Consider the following 25,306-nt stretch of genomic DNA (forward strand, 5'->3'; position numbering starts at 1 on the left):
AAAAAACACTCTATTTCAAGACAGATAAATCCTAATTAAACAGATGAGCATTCTTTTCTTGGTTTAAGGAAACCCATTATATCAGCCGCTTGTACACATCAGATCAGATGACAGTTTGGTTTTTAAACTGGGGGGTCTGTGGTGCCCGGGACAGTGCCTGCCGCGATGCCCTGCCATGGGGTCCATGCTTCTGCCCCTATCCCCCACCTCCACCAGCGTTGAGCCAGCAGCAAAGAGGGCACTAAGCTTTGCTACATCTGTAAGTTGACAAAACATTTAGCGACGACTTGTCTATTTAGAAATAAAAATATACAATGTTCTATTTTTCTCAATTTGCAAATAAAAAGCAGCGGTATTCTGGGTTTGTAAAAAAATTAAAAATGTAAAGGTACTCTTACTCTCCAGTACAATCACACTGTGACCACTATGAATGAGCCACTACCCAGAGCCTGAAGAATACTGTATTCACAATATTTGGACTGAAAGAGTAGCTCGGTGGTAAGAATTAATAAAGATAAACCGGTGCCAAAATACAATAGAAATCTCTGCGTCCCTTTGGGAGAAAAGTCCTACATAAATAAAGTTATTATTCTTATTAATACTATTATTACATTGTCAGTGTTGACATATTACATTATCATGAATGTATAAGTATGCAGCATACCTTCTGAAACAAACTCGAAGTCTGATAGGGAATTAATATTCTGCTACATGGTTGAGTCCAATATATTCTGCTGGGAGGATGCACCTATACAGTATGTCATTCTGAGTGACTAGACTGCAATCTTCTCCATTACCTTCATCTCCCATAAACGTACTATTTGTGACTGGAGTTCGATCAGACATATTCACCCTAAACTCTCATAAATACGTAAACCAAGATCTGGATCTCCTTCTTCTAAGAAGGAGAATGTTTGCAAATTTGACTGACATTTATAAATACTTCTGCAAGCATTTCTTTTTAGAAACAGTTTATTTATGCACAAACACACACAAATATAAGTGTGTAAAGTGTGTATATATAAGACGATGACCAAACGTAAGATCAGATGGGCGGATGAATTTAAGAAATGTGTTGGAGCGACGTGGAGAAGAGGCTTGCAGCCGCACTCCATGAGCAAAGCCACTGTTATTGGCTTTTAATCAGCTTTAACAGTACCTGGTCATATAATGTCATTTGTAGTCCTTTCATCTATGCACCCGGGTTACTTTTTTATTTCTTTATTTCACTTGATTAAATGCCATTTGAGCTTTTGTTTCTACTTTAATTTGCATAATTTGGAGTAAATTGTTAACGAATGTAATATAACTGACGCAGATCTGATGGCTCCTGTAGAGGGGTTTATGCAATTCCAGACACGTCACTATGATACAGAAACCATGTAACTCCTTCTACTGACGTTCCACAAATCGATGCGTGATACATTGACACTATACTCACTGAGTCGCTCCTTCACATTACTGTAAGTTGTCTGGCGCAGGACACCGAGTCCTCAAAGATTTTCACTCTTAGAACGTGGTATCTCATACTTCTATTGTTTGTATGTTTGTGGACGATTGTTGCAATCCTTTATACACACAAAAGCCTCATTATCCGTAAAGTCAAGACTCTTAGGCTCAGATCCAATAAGATCCATTAAGTCACTTAGCGTTGTGTTAGGACTAAAGGTGTATCTTTAAAGGACAATACTGCACCGACACACTTTATTCGAGCAAATACCCAGTATGTACCTGGCAGATACCTGGAATGCGCCGCTCCTCACCTCTGACAAGCCCCGTTGCATTTGCCTTCCCAGCCTGGGTTCATGCCTGGCTGATGGGCGGCTGATCTGTTAAATGATAATGATTAGGATTTAATAGGCTGCAATGCTTCGCGTGTCTACCAGATGGCATAAATTCATGAATTGTAATGCAGTGTATATATATATACTGTGCAGTATTGCAGCCAGCGGGAATAAAATGCTTCAATCCCTGCCTGGAAAATAACTCAATGCACTCGGGCAGAAAACAGTCAATAACCTCAATACACCAGGGTATACCCGAATTCGTGGGACTAGCCGAGCTCGAATAAAGTGTGTCGCCAGTGTAACATCACATTATGCCATGTTACCTCCCATCAATAGCACAGCGTTTAATAGAATGGACATTAGTGATAATATATATATATATATATATATATATATATATATATATATATATATATATACATGTAGAGGTATCAGTACCGTGTTAGCCGAGCTTCAATAATCAAAAAATAAATAGATGATACCGTTCTGTGGCTAACGAAATGCTTTTATTTGTGCGAGCTTTCGAGATACACTGATCTCTTCTTCCGGCGATGTTACAATGAATGAAGCAAGGATAACTTGAAAACAGTGTCTCTTGGAATGTTATCTGTGCTTGTCCTTCCCCCGGTGTGGATGTGTTTTATGGCTAGAGGTGTCAAAGGGTATATATATATATATGGTGTTACTCTCATCTAGACACAGAAATAGGGCTATTGCAGTGTGTATAGCTGCAATGGATGTGTATAGATGTAATGTATTGCAGTGTGTATAGCTGCAATGGATGTGTATAGATGTAATGTATTGCAGTGTGTATAGGTGCAATGGATGTGTATAGATGTAATGTATTGCAGTGTGTATAGCTGCAATGGATGTGTATAGATGTAATGTATTGCAGTGTGTATAGCTGCAATGGATGTGTATAGATGTAATGTATTGCAGTGTGTATAGCTGCAATGGATGTGTATAGATGTAATGTATTGCAGTGTGTATAGCTGCAATGGATGTGTATAGATGTAATGTATTGCAGTGTGTATAGCTGCAATGGATGTGTATAGATGTAATGTATTGCAGTGTGTATAGCTGCAATGGATGTGTATAGATGTAATGTATTGCAGTGTGTATAGGTGCAATGGATGTATATAGATGTAATGTATTGCAGTGTGTATAGCTGCAATGGATGTGTATAGATGTAATGTATTGCAGTGTGTATAGCTGCAATGGATGTGTATAGATGTAATGTATTGCAGTGTGTATAGCTGCAATGGATGTGTATAGATGTAATGTATTGCAGTGTGTATAGCTGCAATGGATGTGAATAGATGTAATGTATTGCAGTGTGTATAGCTGCAATGGATGTGTATAGATGTAATGTATTGCAGTGTGTATAGCTGCAATGGATGTGAATAGATGTAATGTATTGCAGTGTGTATAGCTGCAATGGATGTGTATAGATGTAATGTATTGCAGTGTGTATAGCTGCAATGGATGTGTATAGATGTAATGTATTGCAGTGTGTATAGGTGTAACGCCGCACTTAGGCACCATCTGAATAACAAAGCATTATTTCCCTTTCCTCTTATTCCATTTCAGCAAAAAGGTCTGGATGGGAGTGAAGCCCAGACTGCCACAAGGTAATGTTATTGGAAGATAATGTAATGTTATGCTATTAGAACGTGAAATTAAGCCTATGCAAATGAGAGTGCAATTTGTGTGTTGTTTTTTCATACAATTAACTTTGAGGATACCATGTTAACATCCGTTCATGTTTTAGTTCTTGTTATCGTGTTAGGAGCCTTGATTGACAGGGTTTTGTAAATCGAGGTCTAAGGTACAGATTCACTAAGCAGTGTTAAGCATTACCACCCCTTCAAGTGAATGGGACTCCGGGCATGCTAAAGATTAGCACTGTTTTGTGAATATGAACCTAAAATGTTTGAACTGGAGGATCATATGTAGTACGACTCGCTGTCTCCTCGCCGTGGGGCTGAAAAACCTTAAAGCCGCGACTCTGAAGATAGTTCTGCCGCAACATCTCTGTGCCTGGGTCCATGATTTCAGGTCGGACCTCCACCCCCACGATAATGCCTCCGGCGCCCTGGTGCCGGGCACAGTAAGAGCGGCTACCTCTGTATGCTTCAATTAAACAAATAAGAGAAAAGAGAAATCTGAAAGATTATTCCAATAGTATCCGCACAATTATCTGCCCATAAAGCAGCTGAATGAATACACCCCCCTCCTTCTGAAACCTTATCACAGGGACCAAGGTTTTAACTCAACAAAATGAAGATCAAATGCAATACTGAGCTGCTCCATGAATTGTAGATTAATAAACTATTCTAAATTGCTGTTTTGACTGTTGCGTGGGATGACAGGTTCGGTTTAGCCGTGACAGCTGTCTGAGCTAATCAGTATCTCATGTGTGAGAGCGATGTACCTGCAGTCATGTAATAACAGTGTCCAGCCTTAACAGGGTAGGGCAATCTGATATTCGACATCGCGAACCTGATTAACAATATGATAGTATTACAGCAGGGGTGGGCAACTCCAGTCCTCAAGTGCCACCAACAGGTCAGGTTTTCAGTATATCCCTGCTACAGCACAGGTGGCTCAATCAGTGGCTCAGTCTTCGACTGAGTCACTGAGCCACCTGTGCTGAAGCAGGGATATCCTGAAAACCTGACCTGTTAGTGGCCCTTGAGGACTAGGGCTGCCCACCCCTGCATTGGACTGTACTGCTCAAATACTGCTGCGGCCAGCTTCATTCTAACAGATACCCGTAATTTTTCGGGGCTTTTTTCGGCTGGCGCAGAACTTGGCCGCGCGCCAGCCGCATCTTGCGGCCGCGTGCGGCCCGTTTCCCCATTCAGCGCTAATACGCTGAACAATGGGAAGAAAAAACGGCCGCGTCTGCACGGGGTTTTAAATTACCCGCGGTGCAGGCCGCCTGAGAATTAGTTTGGCCGCCACTGTACATGAGTCTAGCAATGTGAAGGCAACATCTTCCCATTAGGACATGATGAGCATTTGCAGCCGAGGGGTCTTTTGAACATGACAGTAAGCTGTCTGCACAACCCAGTGAAAGGTTTATTGTAATGTGTCTGCAGCACAATCAGTAACGTTCCTCCTTTATTGTGGGGATTTGCAGATATTTGCATGCACCAGTGAGATCAGTTACCGTGAACACCCCTGTATCTGCACTAGGGGTAATGTATGAGGCGCACAGGCTTCTGCTTGCATCGGTGTCAAATATAAGTAACTCGTCGATCAACCAAGACACAGATTATAGTTCATTTTTTTGTCAGCCGGGGTGCCGTGTCACCTTAGTGAGCCTCGTACTGGCCTTCTGGGTTATCTATGGGAAAATCAACTATAATGTGATTTGTTGACGAAAGATTTTCCATTATGAATTCAATTATAGCTTCTTAACAAATTTCATTTACAGATCTTGTCATTATAACATTGCAATTGGTCATGTCAGTTTTGAAGTAATATCATTATCACCAACTCTTTCAACCAGTTGTAGTAACTGCAGTATAGCAAAATGTAGCTACTGATCTGTGGATAGGGGGTCTCTGTAACTGAAATAGGGCTTCACTGGGGGGAAAAGGTGGGGATACGCTAAGACAGGGGTGGCCAACTCAGTCCTCAATGGCCACCAACAGGACAAGTATTAGGGATATCCCTGCTTCAGCACAGGTCACCGTGCTGATGTAGGGATATCCTTAAAACCTGACCTGTTCGTGGCCCTTGAGGACTGGAGTTGGCCTCCCCTGCGCTAACACTTGGGATAGTTTTTTTTACACTAAGAACATTTGATACATCATATTATAATTAAGTTAGTCGGGTCACTCTTTCTATTGATGATCCCCAAATTGCAAACTGATGCACAGAGGTTAAATCTTGAGGCAAATACCTTAATACACTTTAAATAAATAAATGTTGTTATAAAATGGGGTTAACATATTTGCTTTCCTCATATTGTTGTGCATGTGTATGTGTATATCTGTCATTATCTTCCTCAGTCCTTGCTGAACACTGCTGGATGAAGACCTCCCCAAGGGGCTTCCAGATATCAGGTTGCAAGTCTCTCTTCTCCACGTCGCTCCAACACATTTTCTGATTTCATCCCCCCATGTTACTTTTGGTCGTCATCTTGGTCTTTAAATTGCCCTTGGAATCCAGTTGAATCCAGTTGAGTACCAGCTTTGCCAAACAATGGTCATTTCTTCTTGCAATATGTCTGGCCCACTACCATTTTAATTTCTTCACCCTTGTGATGATGTCGCAGACTTTTGTTTAGTTTTGGAACCCATTCATTCTTTTTCTTGTCTCTTTAGGTAATACCCAAAATACTGTACATCTCTCAATACTTTTCTTTGAGTTGAAGGTCTGAATTATCTTCACATTTAGGGTCTGAGTTTCACATCCATACGTGAGCACGGGCAGAATACGCTGGTCGTCGAAAAACTTTCCTCTTCAGGCACAGTGGACGGGCGCCTTGAAAGATTGCCTTGCTTCTTCCAAATGCACTGCATCCCATCTATATTCTCTTATTGATTTCATTCAAAAGGTCCCATCCATTGTTACTTGACGGCCAAAGTAGACATAGTCTTCAACTTCTTATAGTTCTATTCCATTTATTTTGATCTTTGTAGAGTTGGCACATTTGTTGAACATCACTCTGGTCTCGTTGAGATTCATATGGAGGCCACATTCTTACCTGCTTTGGCGAGTTTTCAGATTTATTGCTCGAGGTCTTCTGGACTTGTGGTAAAAATAACAATGTCACCTGCAAATCATAGGTGGCTCAAGTATTCACCATTTATTTTAATCCCTTTTTTCTCCCAATTCAATGTCTTGAAAAATGATTGTGAAAAGTTTTGGTGATAGGGTGTGATATATATATTTATCATATATATGATATATATGATATATATATATATATATATATATACAGTGGTTGACAAATCATCAAAAAATCTACTCGCCACACAAAAAAATCTACTCGCCACCTAGTACCAAACGTGTGCTGCTTGGGCCAATATTTACTCGCCCGGGGGTTAAATCCACTCGCCCGGGGCGAGCAAATGTATAGGTTTGTCGAACACTGTATATATATATATATATATATATACATATATATATATATATATATATATATAGTGATCCCTGCTTACTATAAATTATATACTTGTACAAAATGAACAGTGATCATTTGGCTTTGTTTTTTAAGCTGAGTTACAGTATAGAGTCTAGAAATCCCAATAATACCTATAGTTGCATTATATAACCCTATCTGCTACTGAGAGGTTTATATTCTTCCGGAAAGGAAAGGCTGCTGTGCAACACAGTGGCTGGGATTGTAGTTTACCAATAATAGGACCACAGTCAGTTTGGTAAGTAAAACAGCACACATGCAGAAGTAAATGGTTTAATTTAACGTACATTGTGGATATTATTTGGCATTAGCATGGGCTGCACCAAATCTACAGAAATTGGCTTATTTGTGCACAACGTGATTTATGACAGAAAGCTTCGGCGCATACATGCTGATGCTAACAGAATAGAAGAAGATTGGTGTAAATTGTAGCTAAATATTGATAGTTCTGTAGAGGCTTGGTGTAATTATAGCTAGAGGGGATAAGAGCCTTCTTCTGATTTCTAAGAACCCTCCCGCAGAGTACTTTTAGGCTTGTTAGGGTATTTGCTTCCTAGAGTCACTCTCCTGTGATGATCCCGTATTGACTGCCCGAGAATCCAGGACTCTTACTAAATATTTGCACAGAGATTTTAGTTTTTCAAGGGGTGATTGTTTTAATTGCTTAGTTAATAAAGTGCAGCAGTGTACGGAGACTACACCGGGAGACAGCAGGAGTCAGGTACGTTTGTGATTATGAGACTTTCTTCAATGATCTGTGAAGTGGGCTTGCTCAGCGTGATGCTATCAGAAAACATACTTCCATTTCAGGAGCAGATTCTGCTTTCTGATACACTGAATACTCAATGGTTATAGACATATAAACCCATAATAACTATGCAGCACTACTCCGTCAACATAACTTCTGGCGCTGGTCGATGCCACACAGCCCATTTACATGGCTGAGTCTTAAGGTCTTCTGGCGCTGGAAGAGATCCTATGGAATAGCCCTACTTATTACATTCTGGAGATAATGCTGCAAGACCAAATTCAACTTTCTATTTCTGCCCTTTGCATTTCCTTCGGGTAATACATAGATTTGCTGATTGCATTTGATTTATTATTCACTGTAATTCTTTTTGCCAGGGGACTCTGCAGTGCATCAGGGGTTAATGAATAGTGTGTCAAGCCTCCAAAATACAATCATACTTCCAGTACAGGGGATGCATATTCATACAGTAGGAAGCAGTGCGATGTACAGACATCCTCTACACCCAGCATGTTGGCAGACATTGAGTGATGGATGCAACTCACTCACTTTTCATTCTTTTCCGTTACAAACATATCATGTATGTGGCAATGTTATTGATCTGGCTAGCAAAAGATGGAAGGCATTACGTGGTTTGTAAGTGCAGCAACCCCATTTTTGTAGACATGACTCAATTACATTTCCTGTAGAAACAACCAAAAGAAACACTGTAGAAACTGGACCTGTGATGAAGTACATCATGTTACAGAATTTGTTATATGGTGTATGTATATGTGCATATGTATGTGTGTCTGTATATATATATATACACATACATATACTACATACTGTATATACACACACACACACACACACACACACACACACACACTGCTATCTGTAGCATTTTTCATTTCAACGTTTAGGGCGATTCAGAGCAGGTTGCTCCTGGCAGCAATCATCAGCACATCATGTTTCACATCTCATGTTTATCAGGGTTCTCTCCCTTCCCTATTACGCAGAAACCAGGGCCTGAAATACTGTATAAAGAAGCATCTGAGAAGCAGCGTACAGTAGTTCCAGAAATCAGTCTGCACCACCTATGGATGGACTATGCTAGTTTTTATTGGCACATACTGCTCATACGCTAAATGAAAGCATAAACGCAGGACCCCCGACCTAGTTGCTATGAAAGCCGCTGCATGCTGCATTCAAGGCTGATTTCTACTAGCTGAAGAAACAAGCAATTTAAATATGGAACGTACAGTAATAAATCCGCGTCTGTGTGTTCACTAGACGGTTGCTCGTAATTATAAATAGTTGAATGTTCTTTAACAGTCAACATGATTGCATCAGCTTTGCATTAAAAAAAATAAATCATTTTGAATGATCATATTATACAGACGACATACAAAGCAATTCCAAGCTTTAAAAGTACTATCAGAGTTAAGTTTAATACTAATAGAAAAAATCATGGATATTTACATCATGTATAATATACATCTTGATAATGCATTGAATGTGAGGCAGAATTGTGGTTGTATTTAAATTTAGATTAATGAATTCCCATATTGAGTTATTTATAATAGGATAGACCAATAGATATGCTGAAATATATATTTCAATGTTTGGGCGTCAACTCAGATTGCGCCTCCCTGATGAATAACCCCTGATGAAGGGGCGGAGAGTTGGCTACGAAACATTATATCGTTTTTGACTATGTATTAAGTACATTTTTCCACTTCCAGAGCTGTGTCTCTTTCCCTGATCCTTGGATTTTGGTGAAGTATATTTTTTAAACATTACTTATGGCGCACGCACTTATCAATTTGTGAGCTACTTAGTTGTACATGGTGCGTATAGTGTACATACAGTATAGATCTAGATATACTGAACTGCAAATATGCTTTATAGAGCTGTCCCGTTTACTTAATGTGTGAATTTCATGATCACATGATCCATGAATTATTATTAATTATCATTATATTCATCTTTTAATTATTTAGATATATAACGTAGACTCTTAATATTAACATGCCTCACCCATCACTAATAAAAAGGCAATGTTTGCGATTTGTGTTTTTAACATAAGATTGAAGCATGGCATCCCTGGAGCTGAACCCTATTAATTTAAGCTATGGGAACCCCCTGCTTCCGGAGATACTTACCACCGTACGGGGTGCCAGTAGCTGGTCTGCTCGGCTAGCCGGGTTCAAGTAATGGCAGAGTTTCGAAGCTCCTGCACTCAGCCGGCCAATGGGAAGCTGTGACATCATCAGGTGTTCACGTGACACGCTTTAAACGTTGCCAATATTGGAGGTCTGTATCTCTGGAAGCAGGGGGTCCCCGGGGCTGAAATTAATGGGGTCCACCTCCAGAGACCCCCTGCTTCAAACCTATGTTAAAATACAGTAATACGAAAAAAATGCATGAATTGCTCCTTTAAAGTTATGGAACCTTAACGGTTCCTTCTGATATCCAAGCCTGCCAGTGTATGCTGCTTAAGGAAACCCCTATTTAGCTTAAGAAGCCAAGTTGACACATCCACAACATTTCAAGGAATCCTTGGAAAGTTGCTCTGCTTTAAAGGCTAGTATTCCTGCCACAGTCACTTCATGGATTTCATTCATTCAGGATTATTGGATAGCATCTCTTGACTTACATGTTTCTAAAGGAAGCTAAATGACTTACGGCAGGGGTTATCAACTCAAGCCCTCAATCAAGACCCCCCAACAGGGCAGGTTTTAAAGATATCCCTGCTTCAGGTTTTAAAGATATCCCTGCAATCAGTGGCTCAGTCGAAGAAGCAGGGTCTGATTGAGCCACCTGTGCTGAAGCAGGGATATCCTGAAAACCTGACATGTTGGGGGGTCTTGAGAACTGGGGTTGAGAACCCCTGAATAAGTGATAAAAATAGGGCTGCTCAAAATGTAGGTTAATACAAGAAAATGTATTGCTCTCTGTCGGGGGCAGAACATTGGCAAAAGCATTTACAGTATGAAGAAAGGTCAATATTTTTCATTGGGAAAAATATTTAATTGTGCAATTCTCTCAGAGCAGCAGTATCCTTCATTGAACCATATTTGTAGGGGTATTATGAACCAGGGGGTCTCTTAGAATAGAAGTAAAGTGAACATATACCCAGATTGCGCCTCCTGAGATATTTAATTGCTTAACGAGGAAATATCTCCTATTCCAAGATGGCTTCTTCCTTACAAAAGTGACATCACGCACACTCCAGCTGGATTGTCTTCAGTAAACATCTTCTGAACCAGACCTTCCAACATTAAGGCCGCAACAATCAGACCGTACCCCCAGTCCAAATAATGCAAACAACTAGTTCATGCAACGCACATCGTGTCTTTAAATGATGCTTTTGCATGAACTGCGCTATCACTCAGCACTGATCAATGAGCAGCAAGTCCTAACCAGGCTGTAATAATACAGCGGGTATTGCATGTAGTGTGGTGTTTATTCCTGGGCTTATTCATTAAAGCTACCAGGTCTTAATTTGCACACCTATTAAAAACATCTTATATGGTAACACAACTGTTAGAAATGGTAGACAGTGTGCTACACGGTTTTGCACTTTTATTGCAATTCTAGTAAATGTTGCTAAGTGGTACTGGGGTATTGAGTCAGGCTCCAAAATGATCTTATCCAGCAGATGAGGAATATGTCAACTGCGCTATAACTAATATATTAAAAGAAAAAAATTGAAGGCACCCGAAAAGTGAAAGTGTCATGAAAGGTCATACTGTATGGGCAGATCCACAAAGCTCTGTTATTGACTTAATGAGGCAAACGGATATCTTGAAATCCCACTGCCACAGTGTTCCGTGCTGTTTTCAGCCATAAGGGACCGTTGTGTTAGTATAACGAACATTAGGGCTAATGATATCTAAAAGAGGTGTGCCCGGTATCAACGCCTATCCATAGAGCTCTGTTATAGTTAACACAGGGATTTAACGATGCATTAGTTGAGAGACATATGTCTCTCTATATGTTATTTGGAGGGAGGTTTCAGGGGACATATATAGTGCTTGAGACTCTACTAAAATACACGCTCTCTACTAAAAACTCTCTCTTTAGATTTAAATGACTCGCACCCCACACCTCCTAAAAGATTTCCATAAGATCTATACTGAGAAGCCTGAAACCCCTTGTGTACCTAAGAACCCCTCCTGGGGCAACAGTCTCAGTCCCAACAGGATCATTGCCTATTACGTCATGTTATTTGCCCTGATTTAATGAAGCTCTGTGGATCAGCCCCACAGTTGGGACTTAGTTGAAAGTGAGCGAGATGTTCTTTTTAAAATGGTTTGTCATTAAGCTAGAAATGACCAAATACTTTAAAAAGGAAAATATGCACGACCAAATCCTAATAAATATTGAGTTCTCTACAGAAGTATGAAACCACCTTGGCAGGAATACCACCTTGTTACTGGTTGACAATACATTCATTATTCCTTATGTTATACATGGAACAATAGTACTTGATTAATATTACAATAACGCCTTCTCCTGTGTTGATGTATGGAATAGATTATGTAAGCCACCCAGTTTGAAGGTTATGTGAGCCATAATATTAATGTTTTTATGTGAGCAGCTCTCAGGAGATGGAGCAATACTTATGATTATTATTACCTATGTAATCATCGCAATTTATGGTATAAATTATCCAGAATTCCAGTGTAATTTATATGTAGTGTATATCTCAAGAGTCATAATTGCATTTGCAATGTTTTGGCGTTAGTCACTCAAACGGTGTAGGGGAGAATGGAAATTATTTTTATGAGACCGTGGTTAGGTAACTTGAAGCACATGGAGAAAGACTTTTGGACTTGATGGTATAAAGCCTTCAGTGCCAAGAAATCATTGTAAAAAGGGATTCCCATTGGATAATCTAATACTTTAAACTTTGAAGTATAAGGTGCGTCTATGTATCAAGGCAAATGGAATGTCATTCTGGGGCAAAAACTGGATGAATTGAAAGTATTTTTTTTCCCTTCAATGTATGTGCAACAATGCTTTGCCGCAGAATTTCAACCGTTTTGTTTTGCTGCATACCCCCAGATTGATCAACCCATTAAGGGTTAATGCCCCTGTTTAGGTGTTGTAACTCCCAATTAAGACAATTGCAGTTAAGTCCGGTCAGGTTGGTTAACCAGTAGCAGAGCTTGCTGAATCTCGGGGATAGGGTATTGCGTATGTATGTTTGCCGGCTGCTAAACTGCGGTTAAAAGTGGTGTCAAAATAGCACCAGATTTATAAAAATGGAAAATATTCCATTAAAAGCTATTCTGTTTTTTGTCCTTTGATAATCCTGGGGCGACTTTTGTGGCTGTTTGGGGTGCATTGGGTGATTGGGTTTTGCATAATGTGTAGGAAATGAGAGTCTGAATTTCCAACACCTCGGTGGTTATTTATTAAAGTCTTTCACCTGAAAAACCCGGGCAAAAAAGCTGCACCAAATAAACAAATCCCATAGTCTCCAATTCTCTCCTTTGATAAATCTGATGCTTTTTTTGTACAACATTTTGCCCCAGTTTTGCATCCAGAATCGACATATTTTACCAATGTCTCCCAATGGCAAACTGGGTCACAATGTAAGCAAAAAGCAGCGCCTCATATATTAAGCAAGAATCCTTCCACTGAAAATTAGAGCTCTTTTAGCACTATTTATTGTCCCGGTTTTGCAGCTGTGAGATACATTAGTCACATTGTCTCATCTTACTGTATGAATCAAAGGTCAGAAATGTTTGGGGGTGAGAAGGAGAATGAAAGGGAGTATTTACTTCCACGGCTATTTATTCTATGTAATGTGTCTGCAGCATATCAGAAAATTATCATTTAAATTATAAAGCATCATGGCAATTTCTTCAGTATAGAAAATTCTGTGAGCATCTTCAGCAGAAAGGGAAAGTAAAGAACAAGGCCCTTAACATCCCAGAAACGTGTCTAAGAACTGTTGGATCACTGGGGGAACTATGTATCGGTGGAGAAATGTATTTACATAAAGTTGTCTTTACACACATGTCACTCGCGGTGGCTTCAATCCAGACAGACATACAGCGTTTATATATCTCTGCCAAGTTTATGTTAAAACTTTCCACCAGGTTCAATAGCCCAATGTGCACCTCTTTCTGTACAATTCTGTTCTATTAGTGCCTATAGATATTTCAATTTAAATAAAGCAACCTGTACTGTAATTGCATGGTAACTTTTGACCAAACAATTGCACGATAGGATGATGTAACGACAGGTTATCTGCCTGGAAAATAAGCCGTTGCTTTGTAAATACTGGTAATTATTAGTACATGCCAAATGAGGGTAAGTGAACTAAAATTACAAGTTACATGTCATTGTTACTGAGCGCACTAACTGCATGGTTATTGATCATATTTGAAAAGCATAATCTAACCTTAATACATATACGAAATAGGCTTCCTCAAAAGGAAAGTAATATGCAAATATGAGATAAATTAGTTAAGTACATGGAAAAGGTTCACAAGAAAGGTGTGGGTGCCATGGTGAACCCAACTACGTATTGGTCTTCATCATGGGCTTTGGTTAACAACTGAGCATCATACTGACTATGACAACCTTATTTATCCTGCCAAGAATTAAATAATGGTGCTAAGGCTAAGAATGGGTCATACTGTACCCATGCAAAACCATGTTGCAAAATGTATGAGGATACAGTATGATATTGTAGGTGATCAAACATTCTTAATGAACTAATCAAAATGAAAAATTATTATTTTTCATGCTTTTGTGTTTTTAATTTTTATTAGCCATCGGGCTTTGATTTTATTTCTATATTTTGGTGGTTTGACATCGGCCCTGTACTGGAATAATCTGTGAGTGCACCTGAGGATGAGGAATGCCTTTATCCTGGCAGAGGTAAGTAATACGTGTATTTATTTAGGGTGTGCATTGATTGCCAATGACGCCACAGTGACAATCAATGGATTCAAATTCTGGTTTTATATTGGTGTTACTGTAGGGGGGAGGGTTAATTTGTTGGGGGTGGGTGGGAGTAGGATGGATGGATTATGGGGGTATGTGCCCTTGGGAGGGAGGTTACGCCGGCTGGGGGAGTAACATTGGGGGGTAACTGCTACTGCTGACATACAATGAGTAGTTGGGTGGTTTTATTAACCCCATGGTTACCTTACTGGCCATATAGGCATGCATAATGCCTGTCTTCATGGCCACTATGGCTTCCATACACAGGTTCTGGCAATTTTATTTTGGGCCTAGTGCAGGGTATTCACTTCGGCTTCTTGTATATTGTTAAGGCAATAGAAGAAGCCAAAAGTAGCCCACTTTCCGAACCCAGGACAAGGCCAAATAATTTTCTGGTACCTGGCATTAGGTGCTTCCACTAAATGTCCCCTGGAGGGCAAGCTCTTCACTTTCCGTATCTTATATGCAAAGTGCAACATTTGTTGCCTCAAGTGTAGGGGCCAATTTTCTGTTGATGGATATCTTCTGGGGTTTTATATTTAATATTTCCAGCTGTAAAACAACAGCACCAGATGTTTCAATGACACAAATGTCAGTGCTTTTAATTTCATTTCTTTTTTGTCTTGCTTTTTCCTCCAGGGAATTTTTGATACATAACCTTTCTGTCTAATGTAGATTTTAGTATTTCAATGGCAGTTTTCATGACTAGCCAACTACTATGTACAAAATATTAATATTTGCAGAATATACCACAACATAAACAGCGAATTATATTTATGTTGGCAGTGTTGAAGAAGTGTATTAGTTAAACATGCCAATAATTTTAAATAGCAGAATGGTATTTTTTGTTAAGAGGTTATGAGGCCCTATTATGTGAGGACACAAGGATGATGTGCACTTGTCAGCTTACTAGAGAACACCTCCTCCATAGGGATCATCGAGAGGCTTAGGCTTGCTACAGCACTTGACTTACTATAACCTTCAAGTTACAAGAAAGCTGGATTACTGTAATAGAAAAATAAAATACTCAAATTTGGAGCAAGTACAAAAATGTATGCTGGAAAGTCGATGGTCACGGTAGACCAGGTCCTTTAACACATTTATATTTCAGGGATCATTCAATAGGCAAAACAAGGCAGTGAAATAAAATGCGGTTTATTTGGATAAAACTTCAGAAATACAACAAAACACAAAATACAGGAAGATACACACTTACTGGGGCCTGGGGGTTGAGCTCTAGCCTGTCCTAGGTGCAGAGAACCCACTTGCCAGGGCTTATCCTGATCGGAACCTTGTTCCGGACGTTCTGGACCGAGATTCAGCAGAAACTCCCGACCGGGACCTAGTCCCGATAGTCCTGGAACTGTTTTTGGCAGGAACTCCTGACCACGACTATACAGACATGCCGGCGTTTATGCTGATGCCCCGGCTGACTGTATAGAGCCTACAACATAAATGTCTACCACATTATAAAATACACTTTAATAAAGCATACACATTGGAGAACCTTATACTTATAAGGGAAATGGATTTGGGATATTTGGGCTCGAAATCCAGGCGTCTGGGGGACACTGGGTTGCACCGGTGTAATTCACCCCGTGTACCGGCAAATCATTCCTGCTCGCCGGGAATTAAAGGACTACCGGTAACTTCGGCCCCTGAACTCCTGCAAACAAAATAATTGCATTTCTACCCAAATATCCCCCCTAAAACTGACACACAAGAAATCTCACAGTTCCAGGGCCAAGGGAACATGAAAATAGAAAAAAGCAGGGGTCACTTTATTTTCAGCATGTATTATCCCTGGTCCCTGGCTTATGGTGCTTATGTAGCCACCAGGGACCCCACGGTTTCAGGGGTAACCAGAGGGCGTAACCTTTATTATGTAGCCTGGTTACCCCCTCCCGTCACATCAATCAATAAAATACTCTGTAAATTCATTTACCTAACCATCGCAAGTCAGTAATTATTATCATTGTATTATTGTAAGATAATGTTTTACAAGGGGTTCATATCATAATGGCAAATGCATGGAAAGTGTTAACCCTTATTATCTTATTAAATTTTAGCAATGTCAAAACGTTTATTTATATTGTTTAAGTTATAGAACCATAGATCAGCAGAGCAGGATCATGATACTTTCCAAGATGCACAACTAACACCTCTAATACAGTAGAGCAGGCATCCTCAAGACCCCCAACAGGTCAGGTTTTCAGGATATCCCTGCTTCAGCACAGGTGGCTCAGTCAAAGACTGGCCTGTTGGGGGGGTGTTGAGGAGTAGAATTGAGAATCCCCGCAGTAGGTGATAATGCAGCATGCTCCTGCGGAACACGGATTTCCACATTCCATGCACTATTGTCCGTTTTTTAGCTAGATACAAAGTTCTTCATAGGTCAAAACTGATCATTCCAAATTCCAACCACAGGTTACACCAAGTACAGATGTAGCCCCCAATTATTGTGTGCCATGGTATGCAGTAGCATGTTTATTGCAATGCCAGGCCGGCACTTTAAATACAAAATTGTTTCCCCCTGCATATATATATTGTTGTAAATAAATGTGCCTTGTCCCTAAAATGTAGTCAAGATAGCATTTATTTTAAACAGACGTCCATAGCCTTGTTTTGCTTTACAAATATGTACTTCCCATCACAACCCAGTAATGTTTAATCAACCACAGGCTGTTGTCTCTGAAATCTTAAAAGTACACACCAATGTGGTAGAAAAATGGAAATACAGCAAGAATTCTAACTCAAAAAGGTCAATAAAAGCCTGTGTAGCTTTCATTTTCCTTTGTGATAATCTGGATGAAACAACAATAACGCTGAAAATGCAGCTCGGGTCTTGAACACCCATTCATTTAAAATACGTGAGCAGAAAGAGGTACATTTGGCCTGTGAGATGACATGTAAATTACATATTGTTTGCAGTCTACATTAATTATGTCCCAGCACAGATACCATGCAATTTTCTCAGAGCCTTCCTTATCTTGTATTTCTGCAGTTCTGAAAAGGAGTCTTATTCAAACACAAATATAGTTGCTTCCAAGACACATTGTACTAGACAATCCATGATATTTCTGTCATAAAGCAAATCATTTGGGTTCAATTACAACCGATTATTATTAAAACTAGAAGCTACGGTATATACATAACCAGGGGAGGGCAACTCCTGTCCTCAAGGGCCATCTACAGGTCAGGTAATAGGGATATCCATGCTTCAGCACAGGTGGCTCAATCAAAGGCTCAATCATCAAGGGCCACCAACAGATCAGGTTTTCAGGATATCCCTGCTTCAGCACACGTGGATCAATCAGTGGCTCGATTAAGCCACCCTGTGCTGAAGCAGGGATATCCTGAAAAACTGACCTGCTTGAGGACTGGTGTTGCCCACCCCTGCATTAGACTGTACTGCTCAAATACATGAGTCTAGCAATGTGAAGGCAACATCTTCCCATTAGGACATGATGAGCATTTGCAGCCGAGGGGTCTTTTGAACATGACAGTAAGCTGTCTGCACAACCCAGTGAAAGGTTTATTGTAATGTGTCTGCAGCACAATCAGTAACGTTCCTCCTTTGTTGTGGGGATTTGCAGATATTTGCATGCACCCGTGAGATCAGTTACCGTGAACATCCCTGTATCTGCACTAGGGGTAATGTATGAGGCGTACAGGCTTCTGCGAGCATCGGTGTCACGTAGCGGTTCGGCCGAGGTTAAAATATCAGCCTTGCTTTTTGGCTATCAATTGATTTATCTAATAAGGGCTGAGTAGCAAAGACGTGTGAACATTTTGCACGAGTTGGTAAAAAGTGCACATTGTGGACTTTGTTTCTCTAAAACTAAGTGATGTCAACTTCCATTTTTTGTGAATTGTTAACTGATTATGCACTGTAAATGATCTTTCATATACAGATGTAGCAAGGCTTACTGTCCCCAGTGTTGTGGCCACATAAATAAAACTGTACGCGGCGCTGGGGGCGGTGCCTGCTGTGATGGTGCTGCAGGGGATCCATGCCCCCGGATCGGACCCCATGTAGTGTTAATCCACCCGGGACACGATCGCCCGGAGCCGCGGACACGCAGACTTTAATGTTTTCTGCATCTTTCTGTATATTTAACATTATACCATTCACCTCCTGGAGTTGGAATTGGTAGCGAGTGTGTGATATTGTGGTGCCTACGGATGGGAATTTGAGTTTACTGGGCTGCCTCAGGCAAGCAGTTAGGCCGGGTCCCCTGTGGCCGCTGGGGCGCGTGCTGCGGCGTGCGCACCACACAGCACAGCCCTCTATGGGGCAGGCCGCAGTGGCTGTGTGTGTGTGGGCGCGCAAAGCGCTGTGACGCGTACGCTGGCAGGGAAGAGAAGAATCTTGTCTTCCCGTACCGCGACACGGTCACGTCCTCGGCGGGCAGCCAGTGGAAGGGCAGATATAACCCGACATGGCCGCGATCCCACCCGTCATGTCCCCGCCCCCACGCATCGCTCCCCTGCAGACCGCCGATCGCAGCGGTAGTCTGTGCACGCGCTGCCAGCCCGCCAGGCGTGCGTGCAGCAGTGAGGGCTGGAGCTGGAGCCTTATCAGGAAGCTAGTGCTTGTAATTCCCATGCTGAGCACCAATTATCCCCAATCTGACTGTCTGCCTGTCTTTAATAATATCTGTAACATCAAGAAAGAGGGCACAGAAGTGCACTGCATGGAGCACAAGTGATGAGAGATGACTACACATTTCCTGCCTCAGCAATCAGCATTGGGCTGGTGGTGATGATTGATTACTGGCTGACTTTACACTGTGACAGTGAGGAGGTTTTCTGATGGACAACAGGCCTCACCCGTCCAAATGTGTGTAAGGGCACCTACCCCAGCTAGACCCCTTAGGGCTTTCACCTTTTCTTCCCACTGCTCAATTGTCCAGCTCACTACACTATATTCTCAGCCCATCTGTTTGCCAGCTCCCGGGGCAGGCTGGCATGGCCCAGTGCCACCTGGTACAGCGCCGTTCTCAGAACCTTCTTATTCCTCCAGCACGGCAAACAGTAGTAGATGCTAAACGGACTCCAGGAGCATGCACAGTATATACGTCCATATGCACATTCATTACTTTGATTGCAAAAGTAACTTTAGTTCCTTGTATGGTCAACAGACTGGAGAGGAGAAGTCATTGGTTCTCCTCCCTCCTGAAGCACAGGAATTCCGTTTTCTATAGACATTTACCATAGTAATAAATAGGAAGAGAATATCAACATGAATAATGACGTAACAGACAAAAGTAAAACCATTATTAATCATGTATTACTGATATTAATTGTGTCTAGTACTGACAAGCTGAGCAGTGAGATTGTTACTATTTATACAGAATGTAAACCAATGAACAAAACTTGCATGTGTTTATTACTTGCCTTTATAGGTTATTTATATTGGGAAATATGGAAAAATCAGCTTTTTACCAAATCAGACACAGATGCAGATTACTATCCGATGCAACCACAGACAGGAGTCATGAATAAGAATAAAAGTTCCCATTTATAGCATCCGGAACAGTCTCTCTGACATTTACATGTGTGATTCCATACAATCTGGATTGTGCCTCAATTATTCCACTCATTTAGCCCTTTTCCTTGGTTCTCCACTTAGTCTCTAAGAAACCTGTTCCTTATATCTTAGTCTGCTTTATATTTCTGGGTGTTGTCTGGGCTTTTTAATGACATTTTAATGTAGCCCCTTCTTCATGAACCACACCTCCTCTTGTCCCAGTATAATCTAATTGCAGCTCTTCCTTCTATCCCATTGTATACTCTGTATATGGCAACTGCTATAATCCTGGTAAAATATATGCTGAACGTTCTTCTCCATCAGTCTTTGGGAAATTATGTTGATGAAGTCAAAAGGGAAACACCTACTTAAATATTATTGGTTTACTACAATACAATGGCCTTATACAGTAATTACCAGTACTACGTTAGCACATTCTGAGTCTAATCCACTATAGTTTCACCCTTCAGGCAAAGCTTCACAATAATGGTTCAAAGCCAGGATCTTTTAAAGCATTATTCAGGCATCTATATCTAACCTTCCCATACAGTATCTACCACAATTCTCTTCATAACAGAATCACAAGTCTCTCCGTAGCTTGGATAGCCAGTTTACTTTTAATCAAAGCTTTTTATAATCTGCAAAGAACTAACACAGGTTTTCTAAGCTACCTAGTTATAATTGGTAACTAACATATATACTATATGTTACAATTGTGATATATTGAAGCATTTGAGCTGTTTGATTTGTTTTGGTAGTTTACACATTTCTCTGAAATATTAAACAGGAAAGTGAAGTCACAGTTTTGTATTACAAACAATGAATATAACGTTATGAAAAACTTAAATATCACACTTCAATGACTGACAAACAAGAGACTACAGTACTAAGTACTACGGCAATTTTGAAGCGAATGTGTATTTTGACATACAGATGCAGCCACCAGTATTAGAACACTTACCTGGGAAATTCTGGGGGAGTCTCACAGTAAATGCCTCAACTTTTCTGTGAGATTCGTAAAACCCATCGGATTAACACAGCGGGGATCCCTGCAGTCCCATTCAAACTGAATCAAACTGAATAGGATTGCATGGACACCCCTCCAACCCGCTCCCCTCTCCACCGCTGTGTTAATCTGATGGGCTTTAAGACTCTCACAGAAATGTTGAGGCATTTACTGTGAGACTGCCCCAGAATTTCTCAGGTAAGTGTTCTTACACTGGTTGCGGCGTCAGTACTGCATCCTTTCCAGGTGTGTTAAATGTAGAAACCGGTTTTTAAATCGGTTTCAGATTGACAGAGCGTCAACACAACCATCAATTGGGAGGATTTTATTATGCTGACTGAAAGGGTGACAAATGTCATAGATAGATGTCATTAGAGTGTCAGCTCTTTGGGGGCAGAGTCTCCCTTTGTCTCATGTTGTCATTTATCTGTTGCACTTATCCCCATTGTTTGTCATTTATTTACCTTGTATTGTACTATTGTAAAGTGCTGCGTACACAGTTGGTGTTGTATAAAGAAAATGATACATACAGTACATACATTATAATCTGTGCATTAAGTAACTTCCCACTCCCCAAATCACACGCTGGCACACATGGGGCACAATTGGAGCAAAGACCATGATACATTGACACAAAGACGCCAAATAAAAATGGCTCTCTTTGCTTCAGTTTTTTTTTTTTTGCCGTAGTATTCAACTTTGCTTGGGAAGATTTGATAAATGATGTATTTGTATCCGAAGTTCCACGGCTACCTTATTCTGAAGGCAATGAAACGATTTAATTCACTTTAGTACTAATCGTTTGATAAGTAGATGGTAAATAAAAAGAAAATACGCTGCTCATTGTTCTTACAGAAAACCTGTTATAGAAATGTACACAGACTTTATTCTCACGCCTTTTCCCAGCTCCCTCTACTTATATCCAGATATTGTTAAGATTCAATGAACTGAATGCATCCACCTTGCATTGTTATGGAGTCGCTGCATCTTGTATGCATTGATATTTAACCTGAACATCAAAAACTCCTGTGAGCATAAAAATGAATCGTAAATGTCTCCGATCCGATATGCTTCACTGAGGATCTCTAAGCTGCAATTACTAGATATCAGCCGCCTGCTACTGTATCTTTCAAATACTGACAAGGAAAGAGAAACCTTTTTAATGTAACCGGCCCCGGCATACTACAGTACTTGTCCAGAAAACATATCACATTTTATAACAATGGTAGAAATGTTGACCTTCTCCTTTATTTTGCAGATGTAAACATAAACCACTAAGTTCATTACAAATCAAAAGCGTATGTCTGCATTTAAAAACATGGAATACTGGCGGCCAGGTCATCCAGACGCTCATCTATAAGAGAGTGAAATATTACGGTCCTCCTCAGATGGTAATATACCCCGGCACGTCTCCACATTGTTGTTCCTAACCCTTCTCCACTCTGCTGGTGAAACGGTGGACACATTGGTACATTTAAACACATCTGGTGGTCCTGTCCAAGAATTTCACCATATTGGTGGAAAATCAAGAGATTGATAACTCAGGTTACGGGCATTGTCCCTCCCTGGGATATGGGCACCTTCCTGATTAACAAACCCATTGAGCAAATTTATAGAGATAAGGAGTCAATGCTTAAACAAATGCTCTCGGGTGCCAAGGCGGTGATAGCTAGCCACTGGAAACAAGAAAAACGGCCAGACATCAATATAGTCAAAAATAAAATGAATACTATAATGCTCGTGGAGAAACTCACGCGTCTCCTTCAGGACAAACATAACAGCTTCCAACGTATATGGGAACCTTGGAGAACATATGTGAGCTGACCTGGTCGCTAAAGAGACCTTCCCTCTGAGTGGACAATGTTGGGTAACATGCAATGGTTCTCTCGAGATTTCTCATTACAAGTATATTTTTTTCATTGGATGTATGTACTGTATGTACTGTATATGATATGTATTACCCTGGCAATGGACCTTATCCCCCCCAATTATTTTCTGCACCCCTCCACCCCCTATTTACAAAATCAATAAAATACAAGTTTAAAAAAAATATATATGAAATACTAAATTGGAATGTGCTTAAATAAACGATAAGGCCACAGTGTGTGACTGTTTAAAACCATAGTATTTTTGCATTTTATTTTGTATGCCTAGGCTGGTACAGCTTTCATGTTTTTTTAATGTATAGTATCAATCTTAAATATATGAATGTCAGAGCAAAATACTCCTGCTATGCCGGAGAGAATGTATTAAATCCAGCAAAATCCAAAACACCGACATCTTTCTTTTCAGGGTCATGCCAGCAGATATCAACCACTTTGCAGATAAATTGGAAGCTTCCCAATGTCATAACATCATGCAAGAAAAGTGTTGGAAAGGGTTCATTGGAATTCAACCAGTGAGAAACTAGTTTAATATACCTCATCCATATTGCCCCTGGCACCTACAAGGTTTCTCTGAAATTCCAACCAACCAGTATTAATATGCATATATTTTAGTTGCTACCATCGGAAAAAAAACAGAATGTTCCACCATTCAGATAGACCATTTAAAGGAATATTTTATCATATGGAACTATCAGCTACGTATTATAAATTATTGGCTAAATGAGGGGACATTCTTGGCATTCATTAAATCCCTGCTCTTTGATTAGTCAACATTCTGGTCATTAATTAATAATCCTCTCAGTACATGGCATTACTGGCCAATAATGCCCTTGCTGGGTTAAAGTTTCTCGGCTTCGCCTCAGGCCTTCAACTCTTCCAGGGTATTATTGGCCAGTAATGCCCTGTTCTGAGGGGTTTATTACAACTATAGGCTAAATGTAGTTTTTTTTTTACATTTTTCATAAAAAAGATAGACACTTTGTACAGGGATATTGATTTTTATCAACATGATATTTTACATTTTCTTATGCTTTTACTGTACTTGTTTATTAAAATGAAATTGTAAATACACTCAAGTCCCTCTATACACACACACACACACACACACACACACACTTACACCGCAGCCCCCTCTATACACTCAAACACACAATGGAGCTCCCCTCAACACACAACGCAGTCCCCCCTCTGTACACAAACACACAATGCAGCCCCCCGTACACAAACACACAATGCAGCCCCTTTCTGTACACAAACACACAATGCAGCCCCCTCACTGTACTCACACGCCCACAAAACACAGACAGCAGACACACAACACACCTTTATCTTCACCATCTCCTGTGCAGAGCTCTCTGCAGGCAGTGAGGGGGAGGAGACAATGCCTGGCTGGTGCCTTCTGTCCAATCACCTCCCCTGTATGAGAGCTGCTCTCACTTACTGTGCATGAGAACTCAAAGCTGATTGGCTGAAACACTTGGCAAGGTGCCAAAACTTCTGGAGCATTACTGAATGGATAATGCATGGAATTTTGACCAATCCAAAAGCAGGGATTTCAATAATGCCCGGGAATTTCTAACAGTTTAGCCTATAATAATCAGAATTCCCAGAATATTTGGCGCCTTATAAAATTTTAAATAGGGGTGGCCACCTCCAGTCCACAAGAGCCACCATCAGGTCAAGTTTTAAGGATATCCCTGCTTCAGCACAGTGGTGACTGAGCCACTGGTTGAGCCACCTGTGCTCAAGCAGAAGCCTCCTTAAAACCTGATCTGCCGGTGGCCCTTGAGGCCTGGAGTTGGCCACGCCTGTACTAGATGAATTATAGGTTTTATGGAATGTAACACTAATCAGAATTCAAGGCCAGGTTTTATAGCCTGTATCTCTTCTAAGAATATGAATAGCTATGTGAACCAGATTTTTTAAAAGAAGATTTAAATAAGGTATATTGCCATGTTGGTATGTGGTGCTGGCGGGTCTCCTTGCAGCTGCGACAGAGGAGAGATCGGGGTGCGGAGGTCAATGGGGCTGCTGGCATGTCACATTGCTATGATAAACTGGCCCCCTATGCGGGCAGGATGGTGCGTGCCATCGGGCAACCAGGTGCTGGCTTGCTTAACCCTTGGAGTTCCGGGGGTCCAGTTGCACTTTTGTGTCATGTCGCCTCTCCTGGAAGGAGGGCTCCACTTTTTTGGTTTGGCCACTCAAATGGAGCGATAACCCGACTGGCCCCTAGA

General features: G+C 40.7%; 1 protein-coding gene and 1 long non-coding RNA gene across 4 annotated transcripts in view; one reads left to right on the forward strand and one right to left on the reverse strand.

The window, feature by feature from the left end:
* The window catches only part of LOC142468364 (uncharacterized), a 144,252-nt gene extending 121,267 nt beyond the window's left edge, over nucleotides 1-22,985 (forward strand). Inside the window, exons 2-3 of the long non-coding RNA XR_012788644.1 lie at nucleotides 3,378-3,418; nucleotides 22,442-22,985. This is a non-coding gene — a long non-coding RNA (uncharacterized LOC142468364). The remainder of the gene's footprint in view (nucleotides 1-3,377; nucleotides 3,419-22,441) is intronic.
* The window catches only part of CACNA2D3 (calcium voltage-gated channel auxiliary subunit alpha2delta 3), a 597,478-nt gene that overhangs the window by 406,761 nt on the left and 165,411 nt on the right, over nucleotides 1-25,306 (reverse strand). The window lies entirely within an intron of this gene.

This window comes from Ascaphus truei, chromosome 17 (assembly GCF_040206685.1).
Source record: "Ascaphus truei isolate aAscTru1 chromosome 17, aAscTru1.hap1, whole genome shotgun sequence".
NCBI classification, from domain to species: Eukaryota; Metazoa; Chordata; class Amphibia; order Anura; family Ascaphidae; genus Ascaphus; species Ascaphus truei.